Raw genomic sequence first — 20,903 nt, 5'->3', positions numbered from 1 at the left:
CCTGAAGAGTCAACATGGCCACCTCACGGCTCGCGAACAGAAGCACCAGGGACATCGCAAATGTGATGCAAAGGTTGCAAGGTATGTGACCGTCAAATAAACTGACCTTTAGCGCATTATCACTTTAGAATACGCCTCTGCTCTGACAATCTTAGCTGGAGCCGTCCAGGTGTCATGGAAGCCAGAGGCCTTTTTTTCATGCACCCACAGAAAATAGTGGGCATTCTTAAACAAAATCACTCAAAATAGAACCTGCTGCAATATTTTTAATCTTCACCATTGGTACGAGCAAAAAAAATTCACAGGAGCGTATATCGGCCGCCGTTTTCACGGCCGGCGATATACACTACCATCTGAGCTTTCTTCCCCTTTTCCTCCCTCTCACCGGCTCTCTACATCTCTACTCCCTTCTGACTGTTTGCAATGGGAGGGGTGAGACGGAGGTGGAGCTAAGCTGCTGCCCCCTCCCCACCTGTTCTCCACAGCCATTGCAAACAGCCGGAGGAGAGGAGAGGGCGTGAGTCGGGAAGGGGGAGGGAAAGTGGAAGACAGCTCAGATGGTAGCATATATCCGCCGGTCGTGAACACGACGCATGGCTATCATAGATAGTAAACAAAAATTATTTTAAAAATTGGTAAAAGAACAAAACAATACAATAAAATTATACACGTAAAAAAGAAAATGACCCAAAGCCGACACCAACCCAAACCGTCATCGTATGCATCCTGTAATCCGAAGCTATACAAAAAATATATATCTAAACATCCAAAACAAAATGAGGAACCCATTCCTGTACTTTATTTAAGCGTAAATATACTAAGAAAAAAACAGGTATAAATTTCAAGAAATCATTTTTTTAGATTTTTACCGCCAATAAAACAAAAAAAAAAATAGAAAAAAAAAGTCATTGAAAAAAGATATAAAAATAGCCCTATATGTCAGGGGAAAAATTATGTTGGTAGCTGAAGGAAAAACAATAGGGCAGTAAAACCAGCACATGGGTAAATTCCTTAAAAAGTGTCTGGTCCCTAAGGTGCATAACAGCCTGTTCCTTAAAGGGTTTTACTAATTAAAACCCAATAATAGCACATTTTATTTTTGTAATCTGTTTTTATTTTCCGATTTGTAGATTTTTCTTCAATTCTATTATCAGTGCATGACTATGGGGGTGCCCATTCTGCATTCAACAGCATTTAGAGATACTCTTTACAGCAGCCTCATGGATCATTTACACAACGGACAGAAGGGGACTCATTGCTTCTATGGGAGACTGTTCTAGACATGTGCTTTGATATGTTCAAAGGTAATTTCGCAGGGAGGGGGAAGAGGTGAGCTGTGACCATTACCTATTTTAAATGGTACACCCTGTTTTATCTACATGTATTGTAGGTGTTACCTTTCATTGCAATCCTGCCTGTGATAATAGTGACTGCTGAAAAGTTTTCCGTACAGAACAGGAAAAATTGGGCTGATGATCAGTATGAAAATATAGGATTTTAGGGATTTTTTTTTTAAATACAATTAGTGACCAATTCTTTTCTTTTTTAAAGGTCACCAAAAAATCTTATGATTCTTAAAATTCTAAACATTCTCATTAGTCATTGTGTCCCCTGTATCAGCCCCAGCAGTAATAGTATTACTATTGAGGCCTCTGTGCGGGTCACTGTTATTACTGAGGCCACTGTGGGGAGTCACTATTATTACTGAGACCAATACAGGGGACAGTATTACTACTGAGGCCACTGAGGGTCACTATTATTACTGAGGCCAATAGAGGGGACAGTATTACTTCTGAGGCCACTGAGGGTCACTGTTATTACTAAGCGCGACAGTAGAGGGGACAGTATTACTACTCAGGCCTCTGTGGAGGTCACTATTACTACTGATGTCAATATAGAGGACAGTATTACTACTGAGGCCACTGTGCGGGTTACCGTTACTGCTGAGGCCAATATATATATATATACCGTGTTTCCCCGATAGTAAGACACCCCCGATTGTAAGACGTATTGGGGGTGTCAGGGGGGTCGGCCAATGTAAGCCGTACCCCGAAAGTAAGACATACCGTAGAAAAAAAAAATCATTACTCACCTCCCCCGGCGCTCCGTCGCGCTCCGGCAGGATGTCGCTCGCTCCTCGTCCCCGGCGCAGCATTGCTTTCTGAATGCGGGGGCTTGAAATCCCCGCCTCCAGAAAGCTAATACACACGCCGTCAGCCAGTTACAGAATGGCTGTGATTGGCTGAAGGCGCACGTGGCTTCAGCCAATCACACCCATTCAATGATGTCATTGAATAGTGTGATTGGCTGAAGCCACGTGTGCCTTCAGCCAATCACAGCCATTCAATGCTGTCATTGAATGGCTGTAACTGGCTGACGGCGTGTGTATTAGCTTTCTGGAGGCAGGGATTTCAAGCCCCGCATTCAGAAAGCAATGCTGCGCCGGGGACGAGGAGCGAGCGACATCCTGCCGGAGCGCGACAGAACGCCGGGGGAGGTGAGTAATGATTTTTTTTTATTATAAGACATACCCCGAAAGTAAGACATAGTCTGGCTTTTGGGGATAAAAAGAAAGTAAGACACTGTCTTACTTTCGGGGAAACACGGTATATATATATATATATATATATATATATATATAACATTATTACTACTGAAGCCACTGCGGGGGTCACTATTATTACTGGGGCTGATATAAGGGACACTATTACTACTGAGGCTGATGTAGCGGACACTTTTACTACTGACGCCACTATGAGGGTCACTATTACCACTGAGGCCAACACAGGGGACAGTATTACTACTCAGGCCTCTGTGGGGGTCACTATTACTACTGATGTCGATACAGAGGACAGTATTACTAATGAGGCCACTGTGGAGGCTACTGTTACTGCTGGGGCCAATAAAGGTGACATTATTGCTACTGAAGCCACTGTGGAGGTCACTATTACTCCTGGGGCTGATATAGGGGACAATATTACTACTGAGGCCATTGTGGGGGACAATATTACTACTGAGGCCATTGTGGGGGACAATATTACTACTGGGGCTGATATAGGGCAAGCACTATTACTATTGATGCCACTTTGCAGAATACCTTAAGCTGACTTAGGTTATGTTTATACTTGGCGGAAATGCTGTGGAATGTGGCAAATTATGCAGCATTCCCGCTTCCAGATACAGCCATTTAAAGCTGTTTTATTTCTCTTCAGCGCCGTAGAAATATGGCGCTGCATTAGAAGTCCGTCGCAGGTCTCTTCTGCCAGAGGGAGCGGGTGCTCAGCTGTCAGATAATGGCTGAGCATTTGTTCTAACAGTGGGGACTGAAGATACCTTTTGTTACACGCTATTTAACTCTTTGCACGTTGCAGTGTAACCGCGGAATATAAGAAGCAGAAAAAGGAAGGGGGCTCCCTCTGTCACCCATTGGACCCCCGTAATGTGATTACGAGGTCTCAGTGGGTTGCTATGGAACCCAGAAGCTTGGATGTAGCCTCCAGGTCTGTGGCCGAGGAGGCTCAGCCTCTACTAACCTCATAGGCTTTCTAATGCACTACTATACTGGAGTGCAGGAATTACCTATATTGACACCGGCATGCGTCTGTCATGTTGTGCTACTGGGACCTGTAGTGCTACGGGTTTCCAGCAGCACGTTTCCAGAAGTGTGGGATGATTGAGCTGGCTGGGTGTATATTGCTCCAGCTAGCCAACCTCCATCGGTCTGTTGCACATATATACCAGCCCCTCTTACTAGAGGGTTCTAGTAATTTGTCATTTATATCATTCCCTCTCAGAACTGTGGAGCTTGGCATCATGCACGTTCTGCTTTGGTGTTATTGCACACATGAGGTTCTGGGTAGGATTCCCTTGTCTCTTTGTTTGTGTGAACAGTGACATGTTCAAAGTCTGTATGTAGGTGTTTACACATTAGGTGTGAATTGTCCAGTTCAGTGTGTGTTCCTGCCTGTCACCATATAGACAACGTGGTTTTTTGGGCTTACGTATTCTGGCCAAAATACAATCCCTTGTGTGTACTAACTTGTTAGATATTTCCATCTGTCTGGGTGTTGTAGTACATTGGTGAGTATTTTGGCGCTTATCGTTCAGTGTACGTGCATGCACCGACATTTATGAATTACTGCATATTTACTGTGAATGGAGGCGCGTGGGCCGGAAAGATCCCCAGCTGCCTACACCTCCATTCACTGAGCGATGATCAGGCCTCATGCAGAGTGCTGGGTCGGATTCCGCTGCGAGAATTCTCACAGTGGGATGCGAGCCGTGCTCCTGCAGTGACCCTCACGTCTTACTTCCTCCAGTGTCTACTCCGCTCTGCTGTGTGCCATCTGCCGACAGCATGGGTGGGTGCCAGGAAGCCAACGGCGGTACATAAATATATCCCATTGCATTGCCCATCACAGCTGAGGTAATGTCATGTTTAAAGGGGTTGTCCCACGCCGAAACGGGTTTTTTTTTTTACAACCCCCCCCCCCCCCCGTTCGGCGCGAGACAACCCCGATGCAGGGGTTAAAAAAGAACACCGGACAGCGCTTACCTGAATCCCCGCGCTCCAGTGACTTCTTACTTACCTGCTGAATATGGCCGCCGGGATCTTCTCCCTCGGTGGACCGCAGGGCTTCTGTGCGGTCCATTGCCGATTCCAGCCTCCTGATTGGCTGGAATCGGCACGTGACGGGGCGGAGCTACATGGAGCCCCATTGATAAAAGAAGAAGACCCGGACTGCGCAAGCGCGTCTAATTTGGCCATTAGACGCCGAAAATTAGGCGGCTCCATGGAAACGAGGACGCTAGCAACGGAGCAGGTAAGTGAAAAATTTCTTATAACGTCTGTATAATTAATGCACAATGTACATTACAAAGTGCATTAATATGGCCATACAGAAGTGTATAGACCCACTTGCTTTCGCGGGACAACCCCTTTAATGCAGGTGGGTTTCGGCCCACACTGCATGCCCCAGTCAGACTAGGGTTCTTTAGAAGTGGACACATGCAGTTACAACTCCGTGTGCAATATCCCATTGCAGTGCCCAGCAGAGCTGATGTAACGGCAGCTTTAATGCAGGTGGGCAAAAAATTAATTGGATTATACTGTAGGCGAGGGACCCAAAAAATTGGTGTACCAACAGTACTAATGTACGTCAGAAAAATTGCCCATGCCCAACCAAGAGGGAAGGTGAAACCCATTAATAGCTTTGGTTAATGTGGCTTAATTTGTAACTAGGCCTGGAGGCAGCCCAGTTAAAATAAAAATTGGTTCAGGTGCAAGTTTTAACGCTTTAATGAGCATTGAAACGTATAAAAATTGCTTACAAAAATTATATGACTGAGCCTTGTGGGCCTAAGAAAAATTGCCCGTTCGGCGTGATTACGTCAGGTTTCAGGAGGAGGAGGATGAATATTATACACAGATTGATGAAGCAGAAATGTCCCCGTTTTGGATGATGAGAGAGAACGATGCTTCCATCCGCGGGTGCAGCCAACGTATTGCTTAGGAATCGCTGCTGCCCGCTGGTGGAGAAGAGAAGTCTGGGGAAATCCAGGCTTTGTTCATCTTGATGAGTGTAAGCCTGTCGGCACTGTCGGTTGACAGGTGGGTACGCTTATCCGTGATGATTCCCCCAGCCACACTAAACACACTCTCTGACAAGACGCTAGCCGCAGGACAAGCAAGCACCTCCAGGGCATACAGCGCGAGTTCAGGCCACGTGTCCAGCTTCGACACCCAGTAGTTGTAGGGGGCAGAGGCGTCACCGAGGACGGTGCTGCAATCGGCTACGTACTCCCTCACCATCCTTTTACAGTGCTCCTGCCAACTCAGCCTTGACTGGGGACCGGTGACACAGTCTTGCTGGGGAGCTATAAAGCTGGCAAAGGCCTTGGAGAATGTTCCCCTGCCTGCGCTGTACATGCTGCCTGATCTCTGCGCCTCCCCTGCTACCTGGCCCTCGGAACTGCGCCTTCTGCCACTAGCGCTGTTGGATGGGAAGTTTACCATCAGTTTGTCCACCAGCGCCCTGTGGTATAGCATCATTCTCGAACCCCTTTCCTCTTCGGGAATGAGAGTGCAAAGGCTCTCCTTATACCGTGGATCGAGCAGTGTGTACACCCAGTAATCCGTAGTGGCCAGAATGCGTGTAACGCGAGGGTCATGAGAAAGGCATCCTAACATGAAGTCAGCCATGTGTGCCAGGGTACCTGTACGCAACACATGGCTGTCTTCACTAGGAAGATCACTTTCAGGATCCTCCTCCTCCTCCTCCTCCTCCTCCTCAGGCCATACACGCTGAAAGGATGACAGGCAAGCAGCATGGGTACCGTCAGCAGTGGGCCAAGCTGTCTCTTCCCCCAAATTAAACACATGGGCCAGGCATGGCACGTGCGTGAGGCTGCCGAGCTGCAGAGCCGCCACCAGCTTACGGCCGTTGTCACACACGACCATGCCCGGTTGGAGGCTCAGCGGCGCAAGCCAGCGGTCGGTCTGCTCTGTCAGACCCTGCAGCAGTTCGTGGGCCGTGTGCCTCTTCTCTCCTAAGCTGAGTAGTTTCAGCACGGCCTGCTGACGCTTGCCCACCGCTGTGCTGCCACGCCGCGTGACACCGACTGCTGGCGACGTGCTGCTGCTGACACATCTTGATTGCGAGACAGAGGTTGCGTAGGAGGAGGAGGAGGGTGGTTTAGTGGAGGAAGCATACACCCCCGCAGATACCACCACCGAGCTGGGGCACGCAAATTCAGGGGGTGGGTAGGACGTGAGCGGTCCCAGGCTCTGACTCTGTCCCAGCCTCCACTAAATTCACCCAATGTGCCGTCAGGGAGATATAGTGGCCCTGCCCGCCTGTGCTTGTCCACGTGTCTGTTGATAAGTGGACCTTGGCAGTAACCGCGTTGGTGAGGGCGCGTACAATGTTGCGGGAGACGTGGTCGTGCAGGCCTGGGACGGCACATCGGGAAAAGTAGTGGCGACTGGGAACCGAGTAGCGCGGGGCCGCCGCCGCCATCATGCTTTTGAAAGCCTCCGTTTCCACAAGCCTATACGGCAGCATCTCTAGGCTGATCAATTTTGCAATGTGCACGTTTAACGCTTGAGCGTGTGTGTGCGTGGCGTCGTACTTGCGCTTGCTCTCAAACTGTGGCGCTAGCGATGTCTGGACGCTACGCTGAGAGACATTGCTGGATGGGGCCGAGGACAGCGGAGGTGAGGGTGTGGGTGCAGGCCAGGAGACGGTAGTGCCTGTGTCCTGAGAGGGGGGTTGGATCTCAGTGGCAGGTTGGGGCACAGGGGGAGAGGTTGGATCCTGGAGCCGTGCGGACATCAGTCATGACTGCAAATTCTGTCAAGGCAAAAGAAGGCATTACTGGTACCATGTACAACACATACTGAGGGGGTAATGCCAACCTGGCACCAGTGCAGGGCAGTCACCATTTTCTGAACTGAACAATTACTTATGAGAATGCAGTCAGATTTTCTTTTGATGATCACAAGATTCATTGCGAGTTGCCGTAATCTTACCATGACTGGAGAAAACACAGCTACACCCTACTGGCTCTGCTACATCCTTAGGTCTCTAGGAGTTTATAAACTTTTGGGCATAACACTTACCAGAGGATTGCACATGTGAAGGGATCTCTGCCTAAGGGCTTATTTAGACAACCGTATATATAATGTATACGGTGTCCTTGTCTGCAGGGGGGGTGAGGATGGAAGAGCCAGGAGCAGGAACTGAGCTCCTGCCCCCTCTCCGCCCCTTGCCACTATTTGCAATAGGAGAGGGCGAGACAGGGGCGCAGCTAAGTCCCGGTGCTTAGCTCCGCCCCCGCCCCTCCCATTGCAAATAGTGGTGAGGGGCGGGGAAGCGGTGGGAGCTCAGTTTCTGCTCCTGGCTCTTCCATCCTCGCCACCCTGCAGACAAGGACACCGTAGATCGGCTCGGCGTGAAAACCGAGCCGATATAAGGTCGTCTGAAATAGTCCTAAGGGACTCAGTCCCAGGAAATTACAGGCATCTGCGTACTTTTTCACTGTGGGAAATGTGCTCTTTTGTAAATGTGCTCTGATGTGTTTTTCATCTGCTGCACTATGTTTTTTGTATAGTCGAGTCGCTCGGTCTTGTTTCTACTTGGAAGGTTTGGCTTTTTGGCCACAATTCATCCATGAAGATCACTTCTGACCAGACTTCTCTGAACAGTAGATGGGTGTACCTGGGTCCCACTGGTCTCTACTAGTTCTGAGCCGATGGCACTATTGGGTATTTTCCGATTTGGAAGGGAAGTAAGCATGTGTCTTTCATCTACTGCATCAACCTCCCTTAGCCGACCACTGCATCTACAGTCCTCAATGTTGGCCCTTTTTTTTGCCCTTTCAAAAAAAACCTTGAACAGCACATGTTAAAACTCCATTTTATTTTGAAATCTTTATTTTGAAAACTGGGAAAATAAGGATTCCGAATCTGGCACTCAATGTCCTCCGCTTGTTCCAGCTGCAATCTGACAGGGAAGATGAATCTGTATGGCATCTGGACAGCTCTCTTCCCTCGTAGAACTTCAGGCTGGGGTTGGGGTCCTTCCTCTTCCTCATGACTCTTCCAGGCTGCAAGAAAATGAAACCCAAATGATTTGAATGACCTCATTAAGATTCTCAAGTGCATAACTGCCAGCACCCAGTCTTTGGTGGCCCTGGCGACCCCGCAATATCCAGAGGCCCTGGCGACCCGGTGACATTTAAAGGCCCTGGTGATATAGTTCCCATTCCTTTGTGGTATATTGATAGCTAGAGCTCCCAGTCTTCTGTAGCACATCGGTAACTGGAGCTCCCTGGTGGTTCAGCCATGCGCACAGCACCAGCTCCTACCATAGTTTATTACATACCAATAAGTGGATAATTTCACATACCTGCTTGTTTCTCCATCTGCACCAAAGTATCTTCTGTGGGGGCTCGTCCAGTAGCTTCTCTGCCAGATGACAACCACGAGCCTTCAGTAATCTGCCAAAAACTTTTTCAGGTTATATCACAATACCAAATAAGACGATGCAACCAGAAAATCAGCATTAACATCCTACGTTCTCGATCCATCAGCCCCATACCTTACATGTGGTTGGGAGATCAATTCATTTCCACAATTATTAGTCCACCATAGTAGATACAATACATAGGTGGATACAGTAGTTCCTTTCCTATTCCTATGTATTGTGGACTTGACAGCTGATGACCCCGGTGAAGAGAGCTAAAAGGTGGATCCTATATTTGTCAATGAAATGATTAGCCAATAGCCATGCATTAGCTGTTGGTTGTCCCTCTGTGTCACAGGGAATATATGAACCAGGTGAACACTACAAATTTGCTGGGGAAAAAAAGGTGTCTACCTGAAAAGGAAATCCCCCTTAAAATTTGAAAAAAATTGCGCCCCCTAGTCAGAATTAGCCGCCTCCCGGCTTGTCCCAGTTTTTCCTGGCAAGAGACCATCTCTTAGGTATTCCAATCCCCTTGCTGACGTGATTCATTAGTGACCCGGTTATACATTTCATTTAAAGGCTTTTTCTGAGTCAGGCAAGTGTTTATTTTTTGCGCGGGCAAAAAAAGCGCTTCTAAAATAACCAATGGGTTCCTATAGAAGGGCTCACATCAAAGAATGTAGTTGCGTAAAACGGTTCGCACACCTAACAAAGATAGGACATGCTGCAGGTCACATGCAGCTCTGCGGTGTGCACCAAACATAGGACCTGTCCTATTTTTGGTGTGCTCTGTGCAGGAGTTTCCATTGACCCCTGTGGGAGCAGGAGCTTATGCAGGACATTTAAAACCTGCTGTCCAGACGCACATTTTAAATGACTGCTGTAAACTCCTATTAGTCCTCGCGGAGATGAGGAGACTCCCTGAGGGTTCCCTTAATCCCTGCGGGGACTAACAGGAATTTACAACAGGACATTTACAATGTGCTTCTCGGCAGCATGTTTTAAAATGTCCTGCTGTAACCAGCGGGGTATTCCTCCAGCTCTGCTGGTGGGCAATTCCCCAGCAGTTCAGAGCAGTGGGGACTCTCTCCCCCAGGGATTTCCATATAGCAGGAATACAGAGGGGGTGGAGTTACGGGGCTTTCCGGAGGGCTTTCCAGAAAGCGTGGGTGGAGGGGGTGGGGCTAGAGGATCCACGCTCTAGCCCCACCCTCTATATATTTGCTATGGGAAATCTGAGAGAAGCCCTATAGCTCCACCCACTCTCTAGCCCCACCAACTCTCTCTGCGCTATGGGGATATTTAAAGCCCTTCCCTGAAAATCACTGCAGGGGTTGCTGGCAGCCCATTGCTTGCAATGGGGCCATCGGCAGCAGTTGCAGCCCCATTGAAGGCAATGGGCACAGACCTGCATTCATGCATGTTTGTGCACATACATGGGTACACACTTTTGTGCGCACCTATGCACGGCACACGCACACGCTCGTGTGAAGCCACCCTTAGAGTGTGTTCACACAGGACAGAAATGCTGCAGAACATCTGCAGCATCTTACAGGACGAGCGTTATGGATAGGATTTCAAAAAATTCCATCCACAGGCTGCAAAAAAAGTGCAGCATAAATTGACCCGTGCCACGGATTTTACATCTACAGCAGGTCAATTCATACTGGGCATGTTCACACTTTCATATGAAGGGCTGAAATCCGTGGCAAATCTACATCAAAACCTGCGCCATTTAGCACGGATTTGGTGCGAATCTTGTAGCTGCAGAAAATCCAGTGAATTTGCAATGTGTGAAGAAACCAGAAAGCTGGAAAAGTCTCAAAACACATCCAAGAAACATTCGCTGTTTTTCAACTTTAGGCCACTCCCACACAAACGTTTATAAACACGCTGCGTTTTTCAGCGTTGAGAGCAGCGTCTTTACAGCATATTTTCTGTAGTAACACCGATGACATCACCTTTTTCTCTCTCCCAGCGGCATTACAAGAGTAAAAAACACACTCCAGAAACACGCTGCAAGCATGAAAGTAGAACATGCAGCGTTACTTTTAGCGACCGTTATAAAAGCCAAATGATCTTTTTGCCACACACAGTGAATCGCAGTGCGGGCATCTTTTTTTGTTTTTCGACACACATGGCCAATTGCACCACAAGCACATTTCTTTTTATTGCCACACACAGCCAATCGCACTGCGAGCATCTTTTTTTTTTGTCACACAGCTAATCGCAGTGCGGGCATGTTTTTTTTCCTTCTTGCCACACACAGCCAATCGCACTGCGGGCATCTTTTTTTTTTCTTTGTGCCACACACAGCCAATCGCACTGTGGGCATGTTTTTTTTTCTTCTTGCCACACACAGCCAATCGCACTGCAGGCATCTTTTTTTTTGCTTTTTGCCACACACAGTCAATCTCATCACAGACACCCTTTCTTTTCCACACACTGCCAATCGCACTGCGGGCATCTTTTTTTTTTCTTTTTGCCACACACAGCCAATCGCACTGCGGGCATGTTTTTTTTTTTTGCCACACACAGCCAATCGCACTGCGGGCATCTTTTTATTTTTTTATTTTTGCCACACACAGCCAATCGCACTGCGGGCATCTTTTTTTTTTTCTTTTTGCCACACACAGCCAATCGCACTGCGGGCATCTTTATTTTCTTTTTGCCACACACAGCCAATCTCACCATAGACAGACTTTTTTTGCCACACACAGCCAATCGCACTGCGGGCATGTTTTTTTTTTCTTTTTGCCACACACAGCCAATCGCACTGCGGGATTCTTTTTATTTTTTTCTTTTTGCCACACACAGCCAATCGCACCATAGACACACCTTTTTTTCCACACACAGCCAATTGCAGTGCGGCCATCTTTTTTTTTTCTTTTTGCCACACACAGCCAATCGCACAGCGGGCATATTTATTTTTTGCTTTTTGCCACACACAGCCAATCGCATCACAGACACCCTTTCTTTTCCACACACTGCCAATCGCACTGCGGGCATCTTTTTTAAATTTTTTTTGCCACACACAGCCAATCGCACTGCGGGCATCTTTTTTTTCTCTTTGCCACACACAGCCAATCGCACCACAGACATTCTTTGTTTCCACACACAGCTAATCGCACTGTGGGCATCATTTTTTTCCCCCACTCACAGCCAATCGCACTGCGGGTATCTTTTTTTTCTTTTTTCCACACACAGCCAATCGCATCACAGACACCCTTTCTTTTCCACACACTGCCAATCGCACTGCGGGCATCTTTTTTTTTTTTTTTTCCTTTTTGCCACACACAGCCAATCGCACTGCGGGCAGGTTTTTTGTTTTTTTTGCCACACACAGCCAATCGCACCACAGTCATCCTTTTTTTTTCCACAAATAGCCAATCGCACTGCGGGCATCTTTTTTTTCTTTTTGCCACACACAGCCAATCGCACTGCGGGTATCTTTTTTTTTTTGCTTTTTGCCACACACAGTCAAACGCATCACAGACACCCTTTCTTTTCCACACACTGCCAATCGCACTGCGGGCATCTTTTTTTTCTCTTTGCCACACACAACCAATCGCACCACAGACACTCTTTGTTTCCACACACACAGCTAATCGCACTGCGGGCATCATTTTTTTCCCCCACACACAGCCAATCGCACTGCCGGTATCTTTTTTTTCTTTTTGCCACACACAGCCAATCGCACCATAGACACCCTTTTTTTTCCACACACAGCCAATTGCAATGCGGGCATGTTTTGTTTTTTTTTGCCACACATAGCCAATCGCACTGCGGGCATCTTTTTTTTTTTCTTTTTGCCACACACAGCCAATCGCACTGCGGGCATCTTTTTTTTTTCCTTTTTGCCACACACAGCCAATCGCACTGCGGGCATCTTTATTTTCTTTTTGCCACACACAGCCAATCTCACCATAGACAGATTTTTTTTGCCACACACAGCCAATCGCACTGCGGGCATGTTTTTTTTTTCTTTTTGCCACACACAGCCAATCGCACTGTGGGCATGTTTTTTTTTTTCTTTTTGCCACACACAGCCAATCGCACTGCGGGCATCTTTTTTTTTTCTTTTTGCCACCCACAGCCAATTGCACTGTGGGCATGTTTTTTTTTTTTTTTTTGCCACACACAGCCAATCGCACTGTGGGCATCTTTTTATTTTTTGCTTTTTGCCACACACAGCCAATCGCATCACAGACACCCTTTCTTTTCCACACACTGCCAATCGCACTGCGTGCATCTTTTTTTTTTTCCTTTTTGCCACACACAGCCAATCGCACTGTGGGCATCTTTTTTTTTTTTTGCTTTTTGCCACACACAGCCAATCGCACCATAGACACCCTTTCATTTGCCACACACAACCAATCGCACTGCGGGCGTCTTTCTTTTTTCTTTTTGCCACACACAGCCAATCGCACTGTGGGCATGTATTTTTTTTCTTTTTGCCAGACACAGCCAATTGCACTGCGGGCATCCTTTTTTTCTTTGCTTTTTGCCACACACAGCCAATCGTACTGCGGGTATCTTTTTTGTTTTTTCTTTTTGTCACACACAGCCAATCGCACTGCGGGCATGTTTTTTTTCTTTTTGCCACACACAGCCAATCGCACCACAGACATCCTTTTTTTTCCACACACAGCCAATCGCACTGCAGGCATCTTTATTTTTATTTTTGCCACACACAGCCAATCGCACTGCGGGCATGTTTTTATTTTCTTTTTGCCACACACAGCCAATCGCACTGCGGGCATATTTATTTTTTGCCACACACAGCCAATCGCACTGCGGGCATCTTTTTTTTTTTTGCTTTTTGCCACACACAGTCAATCGCATCACAGTCATCCTTTTTTTTCCCACAAACAGCCAATCGCACTGCGGGCATCTTTTTTTTATTTTTGCCACACACAGCGAATCGCCCCATAGACACTTTTTTTTTCACACACAGCCAATTGCACTGCGGGCATTTTTTTTTCTTTTTGCCACATACAGCCAATCCCACTGCGGGTATCTTTTTTTTTTTGCTTTTTGCCACACACAGTCAAACGCATCACAGACACCGTTTCTTTTCCACACACTGCCAATCGCACTGCGGGCATCTTTTTTTCTTTTTTTTTCTCCTTTTTGCCACACACGGCCAATCGCACTGCAGGCATCTTTTTTTTTCTTTTCTTTTTGCCACACACAGCCAATTGCATAACAGACACCCTTTCTTTTCCACACTCTGCCAATCGCACTGCGGGCATCTTTTTTTTTTTCTTTTTTGCCACACACAGCCAATCGCACTGCGGGCAGGTTTTTTTCTTTTTGCCACACACAGCCAAAAGCACTGCGAGCATCTTTTTTTTCTTTTCGCCACACACAGCCAATCGCACCACAAACATCCTTTCTTTCCACACACAGCCAATCGCACTGCAGGCATATATTTCCTTTCGACCACACACAGCCAATCGCACTGTGGGCATCTTTTTTTTTTCCTTTTTGCCACACACAGCCAATCGCACTGCGGGCATCTTTTTTTTTTCTTTTTCCCACACACAGCCAATCGCACTGCGGGCATATTTATTTTTTGCCACACACAGCCAATCGCACTGCGGGCATCTTTTTTTTTTTCTGTTTGCCACACACAGCCAATCGCAGTGCGGCCATTTTTTTTTTTGCTTTTTGCCACACACAGCCAATCGCATCACAGACACCCTTTCTTTTCCACACACTGCCAATCGCACTGCGGGCATCTTTTTTTTTTTTTTTTTTCCACACACAGCCAATCGCACTGCGGGCATCTTTTTTTTCTCTTTGCCACACACAGCCAATCGCACCACAGACATTCTTTGTTTCCACACACAGCCAATCGCACTGCGGGCATCATTTTTTTTCCCCCACTCACAGCCAATCGAACTGCGGGTATCTTTTTTTTCTTTTTGCCACACACAGCCAATCGCACCATAGACACACCTTTTTTTCCACACACAGCCAATTGCAGTGCGGGCATCTTTTTTTTTTCCTTTTTGCCACACACAGCCAATCGCACTGCGGGCATGTTTTTTTTTTCTTTTTGCCACACACAGCCAATCGCACTGCGGGCATATTTATTTTTTGCTTTTTGCCACACACAGCCAATCGCATCACAGACACCCTTTCTTTTCCACACACTGCCAATCGCACTGCGGGCATCTTTTTTTTATTTTTTTTTGCCACACACAGCCAATCGCACTGCGGGCATCTTTTTTTTCTCTTTGCCACACACAGCCAATCGCACCACAGACATTCTTTGTTTCCACACACAGCTAATCGCACTGTGGGCATCATGTTTTTCCCCCACTCACAGCCAATCGCACTGTGGGTATCTTTTTTTTCTTTTTTCCACACACAGCCAATCGCATCACAGACACCCTTTCTTTTCCACACACTGCCAATCGCACTGCGGGCATGTTTTTTTTTTTTTTTTCCTTTTTGCCACACACAGCCAATCGCACCACAGTCATCCTTTTTTTTCCCACAAACAGCCAATCGCACTGTGGGCATCTTTTTTTTTTCCTTTTTGCCACACACAGCCAATCGCACTGCGGGCATCTATTTTTTTTCTTTTTCCCACACACAGCCAATCGCACTGCGGGCATATTTATTTTTTGCCACACACAGCCAATCGCACTGCGGGCATCTTTTTTTTTTTCTGTTTGCCACACACAGCCAATCGCAGTGCGGCCATTTATTTTTTTGCTTTTTGCCACACACAGCCAATCGCATCACAGACACCCTTTCTTTTCCACACACTGCCAATCGCACTGCGGGCATCTTTTTTTTTTTTTTTTTCCACACACAGCCAATCGCACTGCGGGCATCTTTTTTTTCTCTTTGCCACACACAGCCAATCGCACCACAGACATTCTTTGTTTCCACACACAGCCAATCGCACTGCGGGCATCATTTTTTTTCCCCCACTCACAGCCAATCGAACTGCGGGTATCTTTTTTTTCTTTTTGCCACACACAGCCAATCGCACCATAGACACACCTTTTTTTCCACACACAGCCAATTGCAGTGCGGGCATCTTTTTTTTTTCCTTTTTGCCACACACAGCCAATCGCACTGCGGGCATGTTTTTTTTTTCTTTTTGCCACACACAGCCAATCGCACTGCGGGCATATTTATTTTTTGCTTTTTGCCACACACAGCCAATCGCATCACAGACACCCTTTCTTTTCCACACACTGCCAATCGCACTGCGGGCATCTTTTTTTTATTTTTTTTTGCCACACACAGCCAATCGCACTGCGGGCATCTTTTTTTTCTCTTTGCCACACACAGCCAATCGCACCACAGACATTCTTTGTTTCCACACACAGCTAATCGCACTGTGGGCATCATGTTTTTCCCCCACTCACAGCCAATCGCACTGTGGGTATCTTTTTTTTCTTTTTTCCACACACAGCCAATCGCATCACAGACACCCTTTCTTTTCCACACACTGCCAATCGCACTGCGGGCATGTTTTTTTTTTTTTTTTCCTTTTTGCCACACACAGCCAATCGCACCACAGTCATCCTTTTTTTTCCCACAAACAGCCAATCGCACTGCGGGCATCTTTTTTTTCTTTTTGCCACACACAGCGAATCGCACCATAGACCCTTTTTTTTTCACACACAGCCAATCGCACTGCGGGCATTTTTTTTTTCTTTTTGCCACACACAGCCAATCGCACTGCGGGTATCTTTTTTTTTTTCCTTTTTGCCACACACAGTCAAACGCATCACAGACACCCTTTCTTTTCCACACACTGCCAATCGCACTGCGGGCATCTTTTTTTTCTCTTTGCCACACACAGCCAATCGCACCACAGACATTCTTTGTTTCCACACACAGCTAATCGCACTGCGGGCATCATTTTTTCCCCCCACACACAGCCAATCGCACTGCCGGTATCTTTTTTTTCTTTTTGCCACACACAGCCAATCGCACCATAGACACACTTTTTTTTCCACACACAGCCAATTGCAGTGCGGGCATGTTTTGTTTTTTTTTTGCCACACACAGCCAATCGCACTGCGGGCATCTTTTAATTTTTTTCTTTTTGCCACACACAGCCAATCGCACTGCGGGCAACTTTTTTTTTTTCTTTTTGCCACACACAGCCAATCGCACTGCGGGCATCTTTATTTTCTTTTTGCCACACACAGCCAATCTCACCATAGACAGACTTTTTTCGCCACACACAGCCAATCGCACTGCGGGCATGTATTTTTTTTCTTTTTGCCACACACAGCCAATCGCACTGCGGGCATCTTTTTATTTTTTTCTTTTTGCCACACACAGCCAATCGCACTGCGGGCATCTTTTTTTTTTTCCTTTTTGCCACACACTGCCAATCGCACTGCGGGCATCTTTATTTTCTTTTTGCCACACACAGCCAATCTCACCATAGACAGACTTTTTTTGCCACACACAGCCAATCGCACTGCGGGCATGTTTTTTTTTTTCTTTTTGCCACTCACAGTCAATCGCACTGCGGGCATGTTTTGTTTTTTTTCTTTTTGCCACACACAGCCAATCGCACTGTGGGCATCTTTTTTTTTTTTCTTTTTGCCACACACAGCCAATCGCATCACAGACACCCTTTCTTTTCCACACACTGCCAATCGCACTGTGGGCATCTTTTTTTTTTTCCTTTTTGCCACACAAAGCCAATCGCACTGCGGGCATCTTTTTTTTTTTTCTTTTTGCCACACACAGCCAATCGCACCATAGACACCCTTTCTTTTGCCACACACAACCAATCGCACTGCGGGCGTCTTTCTTTTTTCTTTTTGCCACACACAGCCAATCGCACTGTGGGCATGTATTTTTTTTCTTTTTGCCACACACAGCCAATCGCACTGCGGGCATCTTTTTTGTTTTTTCTTTTTGCCACACACAGCCAATCGCACTGCGGGCATGTTTTTTTTCTTTTTGCCACACACAGCCAATCGCACCACAGACATCCTTTTTTTTCCACACACAGCCAATCGCACTGCGGGCATATTTATTTTTTGCCACACACAGGCAATTGCACTGCAGGCATCTTTTTTTTTTTTGCTTTTTGCCACACACAGTCAATCGCATCACAGACACCATTTCTTTTCCACACACTGCCAATCGCAATGCGGGCATCTTTTTTTTTTCCTTTTTGCCACACACAGCCAATCGCACTGCGGGCATCTTTTTTGTTTTTTCTTTTTGCCACACACAGCCAATCGCACTGCGGGCATGTTTTTTTTCTTTTTGCCACACACAGCCAATCACACCACAGACATCCTTTTTTTTCCACACACAGCCAATCGCACTGCGGGCATCTTTTTTTTTCTTTTTGCCACACACAGCCAATCGCACTGCGGGCATATTTATTTTTTGCCACACACAGCCAATCGCACTGCAGGCATCTTTTTTTTTTTTTGCTTTTTGCCACACACAGTCAATCGCATCACAGACACCATTTCTTTTCCACACACTGCCAATCGCAATGCGGGCATCTTTTTTTTTTCCTTTTTGCCACACACAGCCAATCGCACTGCGGGCATCTTTTTTGTTTTTTCTGTTTGCCACACACAGCCAATCGCACTGCGGGCATGTTTTTTTTTCTTTTTGCCACACACAGCCAATCACACCACAGACATCCTTTTTTTCCACACACAGCCAATCGCACTGCGGGCATATTTATTTTTTGCCACACACAGCCAATCGCACTGCGGGCATATTTATTTTTTGCCACACACAGCCAATCGCACTGCGGGCATCTTTTTTTTTTTTTGCTTTTTGCCACACACAGTCAATCGCATCACAGACACCATTTCTTTTCCACACACTGCCAATCGCACTGCGGGCATCTTTTTTTCTTTTTTTCCTTTTTGCCACACACAGCCAATCGCACTGCGGGCATATTCTTTTTTTTCTTTTTGCCACACACAGCAAATCGCACTGCGGGCATCTTTTTTTTCATTTTGCCACACACACACAATCGCACTGCGTGCATGTTTTTTTTTTCCTTTTTGCCACACACAGCCAATCGCACTGCGGGCATCTTTTATTTTTTTGCTTTTTGCCACACACACACACAGTCAATCGCATCACAGACAGCATTTCTTTTCCACACAACGCCAGTCGCACTGCGGGCATCTTTTTTTTTTTTCTTTTTGCCACACACAGCCAATCGCACCATAGACACCCTTTCTTTTGCCACACACAACCAATCGCACTGCGGGCGTCTTTCTTTTTTCTTTTTGCCACACACAGCCAATCGCACTGTGGGCATGTATTTTTTTTCTTTTTGCCACACACAGCCAATCGCACTGCGGGCATCTTTTTTGTTTTTTCTTTTTGCCACACACAGCCAATCGCACTGCGGGCATGTTTTTTTTCTTTTTGCCACACACAGCCAATCGCACCACAGACATCCTTTTTTTTCCACACACAGCCAATCGCACTGCGGGCATATTTATTTTTTGCCACACACAGGCAATTGCACTGCAGGCATCTTTTTTTTTTTTGCTTTTTGCCACACACAGTCAATCGCATCACAGACACCATTTCTTTTCCACACACTGCCAATCGCAATGCGGGCATCTTTTTTTTTTCCTTTTTGCCACACACAGCCAATCGCACTGCGGGCATCTTTTTTGTTTTTTCTTTTTGCCACACACAGCCAATCGCACTGCGGGCATGTTTTTTTTCTTTTTGCCACACACAGCCAATCACACCACAGACATCCTTTTTTTTCCACACACAGCCAATCGCACTGCGGGCATCTTTTTTTTTCTTTTTGCCACACACAGCCAATCGCACTGCGGGCATATTTATTTTTTGCCACACACAGCCAATCGCACTGCAGGCATCTTTTTTTTTTTTTGCTTTTTGCCACACACAGTCAATCGCATCACAGACACCATTTCTTTTCCACACACTGCCAATCGCAATGCGGGCATCTTTTTTTTTTCCTTTTTGCCACACACAGCCAATCGCACTGCGGGCATCTTTTTTGTTTTTTCTGTTTGCCACACACAGCCAATCGCACTGCGGGCATGTTTTTTTTTCTTTTTGCCACACACAGCCAATCACACCACAGACATCCTTTTTTTCCACACACAGCCAATCGCACTGCGGGCATATTTATTTTTTGCCACACACAGCCAATCGCACTGCGGGCATATTTATTTTTTGCCACACACAGCCAATCGCACTGCGGGCATCTTTTTTTTTTTTTGCTTTTTGCCACACACAGTCAATCGCATCACAGACACCATTTCTTTTCCACACACTGCCAATCGCACTGCGGGCATCTTTTTTTCTTTTTTTCCTTTTTGCCACACACAGCCAATCGCACTGCGGGCATATTCTTTTTTTTCTTTTTGCCACACACAGCAAATCGCACTGCGGGCATCTTTTTTTTCATTTTGCCACACACACACAATCGCACTGCGTGCATGTTTTTTTTTTCCTTTTTGCCACACACAGCCAATCGCACTGCGGGCATCTTTTATTTTTTTGCTTTTTGCCACACACACACACAGTCAATCGCATCACAGACAGCATTTCTTTTCCACACAACGCCAGTCGCACTGCGGGCATCTTTTTTTCTTTTTTTCCTTTTTGCCACACACAGCCAATCACACTGCGGGCATGGTTTTTTTTTCTTTTTGCTACACACAGCCAATCGCACTGCGGGCATCTTTTTTTTTTTTGCTTTTTGCCACACACAGTCAATCCCATCACAGACACCATTTCTTTTCCACACACTGCCAATCGCACTGCGGGCATCTGTTTTTCTTTTTTTCCTTTTTGCCACACACAGCCAATCGCACTGCTGGCATCTTTTTTTTCTTTTTGCCACACAGCCAATCGCACTGTGGGCATCTTTTTTTCTTTTTTTCCTTTTTGCCACACACAGCCAATCAC

The sequence above is a fragment of the Eleutherodactylus coqui genome, unplaced genomic scaffold, assembly GCF_035609145.1.
Source record: "Eleutherodactylus coqui strain aEleCoq1 unplaced genomic scaffold, aEleCoq1.hap1 HAP1_SCAFFOLD_206, whole genome shotgun sequence".
Classification (NCBI taxonomy): domain Eukaryota; kingdom Metazoa; phylum Chordata; class Amphibia; order Anura; family Eleutherodactylidae; genus Eleutherodactylus; species Eleutherodactylus coqui.
The sequence above is the reverse complement of the archived record's forward strand: the minus strand, read 5'-3'. Positions refer to the sequence as shown.